Here is a 4,715-nt window from a genome sequence, read left to right as displayed (position 1 = left end):
ACCTTCTCCTCACTGTGTTTCATTCTATAACTGTCTGAAAAGCCACCGCTTCGTCTAGGACACAGTCGGATCCCTCCTGGTGACCCATTTGTCCCTACTGTCTTGTAACCTACTTTATCATTCCTACAAATCAATCAGAGCCCTAAAGCATTGATCCTGTGCTGACATGTTAGAGCAGATGTGGCTGACCTCGCTCTGAGACATACATGAAGGAATGAGAGGGAAGGGCAATTTTCTGATAATTTGCTTCATTAATGGAAACCATTAGAGAAGAATGGAAACTATGGTTGAAGCCAGAGCACTGACAGATCTCTCGCAGCTTCACAGCATCTGTGATATTGTAGTCATCTATCATTTAGATGATTGTATGGGAATAGATTCAATTATTCCTTCTAATGAACAAATTACACATATCTGATGAATATGCATAGTCCTGAGTGATCTGGGGGGACTTGAGCACCTACTACGTGCTAAGTCCGAAAACCAGTGCATATTATTTTATATGTTTTTCACTAAAACGACCATGCGAGCTGCATAATAGCTCCTTTCTAGAAATGTGGAAACAGGAACTCAGAAGTCTACCCAGGGTCACGCTGCAGAGCTGGGAGCCCGTTACCCACAGGCAACAAGAGAGCAGAGAAGAGGGGCCAGGACCTCAGCACGACGGTCCTCAGGGGATGAGCCTACCTACTCGGTGCACCCAGTGCTCATCACTGGCAAAATGTTATCGTCCGTGCTTAGCCATAAGTTCCTTTAGTTCATTGACTTGTATATCATGAGTGGTTCACACAAAGCTTAACACATATAATTCGTTACGTGAATGATTACGATACATTCTGTACAATCAAATCCCAGAGGTCTGCCTTTTCCATTCATTTAGGGATTCGTTTCTTGGCAGCATTTTCTCTGTGTCAGGGCCGGTTTCACAGGCGTCTGGGACACGGACTCTAACAGCCCAACACCGCCTGCCCACACAGCCCTCTCCCTTCCTTTGCTCATTGTTGTGGCTGCTTCCTGCACAAACATCAGGGCTGCCGTTGACATGTGATTCACACGTTTCAATTGTTTTTGCCCTTGTGAGAATTCTGGTTGGGGAATAATAAAATGGGTGAGGAAATAAAAATGAGAAAGAACGGGGTGGGGGAGGGAGTTCAATATCCTAGTTTTTACAAGTTCTAAATGCTGAATCAACATTCACTCAAAGGATAACGAGAAGGTGAATGTACATCTGGTACCGTCACTGACCCTTGTGATTCAGCTCAGCCCTGAGGAGGCCCAGCCAATCAGCACGTAGCTGTCGCTGCCATGCAGTCCGCACAAGGGAGCTGAGAATGTGGAGGTGAGAATTTAGCTCAAAGTGAACCTACAGCTTTCTCTGTAAACACAAAGGCTTTAAAAGCTGCCGTGCATTACCCTACTGCTAAGTACTCTGGCAGCAATATCTAGGGGCATAGGCACCATAAGAAAGGAGAAAGACCCAAAGTGATTGGACGGCTTTGGGGACATTTCCGTTCCTACTGTTTTTGTGAGTGTCGTTCGGAGCATCGACACCTGACCACTTTCCTGACCCCAGAGGAGTCTCAGGGAAGCCAAATCTTTAACGAGTCTAAGAACAAGTTTTCTATCCCTCACTTGGAGGAGGGTATAGTGACTGCAGGTAGAAGTGGCCAATCCAGGGGCGCCTGGGTGGCTCAGTCGGTTAAGCCTCCATGAGGTCATGATCTTGCAATTCGTGAGTTCCAGCCTGCATTGGGCTCTGTGCTGACAGCTCGGAGCTTGGAGCCTGCTTCGGTTTCTGTGTTTCTCAATCTCTGCCCCTTCCCTGCTCACTCTCTCAAAAGCAAAGACACATTAAAAAAAGAAAAAGTGACCAATCCAAGTATCTTCCAAGCTCCCCTGCCTTAGCGTCTCACTCTGCTTCTTTATTTTAGAATAACACAGTAAGAGAGAACAAGAGAGAGGCAGTGAGTGTCCCAAGTGATGACCAAGAAAATTCTGAAGGTTAAAGCCTTTTCCTCACTTCTAGTGCTGACATTCTTGTAAAGAGTTATGGCTTAATTTGTATTTGCAAAAGGCACAAAAGGGTGTATAATGTAAAGCAAGTGTCTCTCCCATGTGTACCTAAGTCATATTCTTCCCCTTACTTCCAGAGTCAACCACTGAAACTGGTTTTTCTGTGTTTTCTTCCAGAGATACTCTGTGTATCTGTAAGCATATATATTTATTTAAACAAATGAAATTGTTCTCTATACATTGTTGCGTGTCATGTTTTGTTTTTTTCTGTGTGTGTTTGTGTGTGTGCACGCGCGCATGTGCACGCGTGTGTGTGTGTATTGAGAGAGCTGGGGAGAGGGCAGAGACAGACAGAGAGAGAGAGAGAGAGAGAGGGAGAATCCCAAGTAGGCTCCATGCTCAGCATAGAGCCTGGCTCCGGGCTCAGTCCCAGAACCCTGGGATCATGACCTGAGATGAAATCAAGAGTCAGACGCTCAACAACTGAGCCAGCCAGGTGCCCCTGGGTTTGTTTTTTCAATCGTCAGTGTATCCTGGACAGATAATTCCAGAATCAGCACATTTAGAGCATCCACATTCTTTTTAAGGGCTATGTGGCATTCTCTTTTTTTGGATGAACTTCTACCAGATATTTAAATTGTTTTTCTTGTTTTTTTTTTTTTTTGCCCACAGAAAAAGTGCTTCAGTGAATGTGCAGACATTACTACTTCATAGATGCTTGAATACTTCTGAAGGATAAATTCCCTATCAGAGGGACTGGTGTGTTAAATGAGTGAGTTCTAAATACCACCATTGTCACGTACAGGTGTATAGTACATGCCGCCCGTTGTGTCCAGCCTCCTGCCTACTCTTGGCCTTTAACTATCCTTAGCCACAGGAACCCATTTGCAGTCAAATGCTCTACCACTGAGCTATACCCCCCGATAGCCACAGGAACCCGTCTGAAAGTGCCATATTGTTCCCATCCTCTCTATCCACTGTTCACTCGACCAAAACGGTCTCTTTTTACCCATCCCACCTCCTCTTTTGTCACATGAGCCTTTGGATCTCAAACTAGAAGGAACCACTTACTCTTGGCAGCTTTCTATCTCCTCAAGAGATAGCCTCAGTGGCTTCCTGTGCGCACCCATAGTAACCGTGCTTCTGCCTTATTGCAGAGAACATACAGCAAAGCCACACACGTGAAAAAATTATAGACTGTGAGATGGATTATGATGGCAATGAGCCGACTATGATGCTGAGAGAATGATGTAAGAAACTCCACTTGATTTGCCCTTCAGTAGGAGAAGGACCAAGTCAGAGAAGGGCGTTCCAAGATATGGGAAGAGAAAGGACAAAGGCTCTAAGTTGAGAAGAACTTGGCTGGTGTGAGAAACAGAACCAAATCAGGTATTGCTGGAGCACAGGGAGCCGCTGACACAGGAGTAGGTAAGATCTAAGAAATGGGCAGAGGCAAGGTGATCTAAAGGCTGGCAGGCCATGTGAGGGGTGTGAATATTCTAGGTACGATGAGAAGCCATTGAAGGGTTTCATATACGTGGGCACCATGTTTTGATTTACCTTTTAGGAAGAGGAGAATATACCTGGTAGCAACTGGGCACTCAGGGAGAGAGAATGGTGGGTCTGGACCAGAATGGCAGCCTTGGAAATAGAGGGAAGTTGATGGAATGTGATAGTTTGAAAGAAGAGCCAGCAGCATTTGCTGATTGACTGACTGTGGCAGTGAGGGAAAGAAATGAGGAATGGAAGTTCCCACATTTTTGGCTTGAGTAACCAAATGGACTCTGAGAGCTTAAACAACGTGGTAGACCTGGAGAAAAGTAGATGAATTTTGAGGGATAGTTGGGAGGGAGAATTAGGAGGATGTGATGATACTGGATGTGGGGGAGGGAGGATCTCTCATGGTTTCGGGCATGCTGAAGGTCTCCATTGGCTATCGATAAGCAATATCAGTTCCTTGCCAAGTGGGCCTCTGCTCACGACATAGCAGCTGGATTCTGTCAGAGGGTGCAGGCAAAAGAGCAAGAGAGGGTGAGGATAGATGGAAGCCAGAGCCTTTTCATAAACTAATCTTGGAAGCGACATCACATCGTTTTTGCTATATTCTATTTGTTAGAAGCGAGTCACTCTTCCAGTCTACACTTGAGAGGACAGGACAAAACAAAGGCATGAATACCAGGAGGAGAGGATCACCGGAAGCTGCCTCCTAGGCCACGTAAAATGATTAGACTTTAAAGATAAAGAAGAAAGTTATTCAGCCAAGGTACCCTTCAAATATCAAGGCTATTGAAGAATAGTCCTGAGCATGCAGGAGCTCAGGGACTCCCATGTACAGGTGCTCTTCCTAAGGAATCTGTTAGAACAGGCATAATAGGGTTCTCCAGGAAAGCAAAACCTGTAGGATGGATATATGGGAAAAAATTTATGTAAGGAATTGGCTCACACAGTTATGGAGACTGAGAAGTTCCATGATCTTCCATTTGCAAGCTGGGGACCCAGGAAAGCCAGTGGTGTGATTCAGTCTGAGTCTAAAGGCCTAAGAACCAAGAGTACCTTGGGTAGGAGATCAATATTCCAACTCAAACAACCAGGCAGGAAGGCTGAATTCTTCCTCTCCTGTTTTCTTCTAACCAGGCCCTCAACATATTGAATGATGCTCTCCTACATTTTGGGGGTGGGGGATGGGGGATGGGGGAAGGGGG

The sequence above is a fragment of the Crocuta crocuta genome, unplaced genomic scaffold (assembly GCF_008692635.1).
Source record: "Crocuta crocuta isolate KB4526 unplaced genomic scaffold, BGI_CrCroc_1.0 scaffold96, whole genome shotgun sequence".
In the NCBI taxonomy this organism is placed as follows: Eukaryota; Metazoa; Chordata; class Mammalia; order Carnivora; family Hyaenidae; genus Crocuta; species Crocuta crocuta.
Note: the sequence above shows the minus strand (reverse complement) of the source record.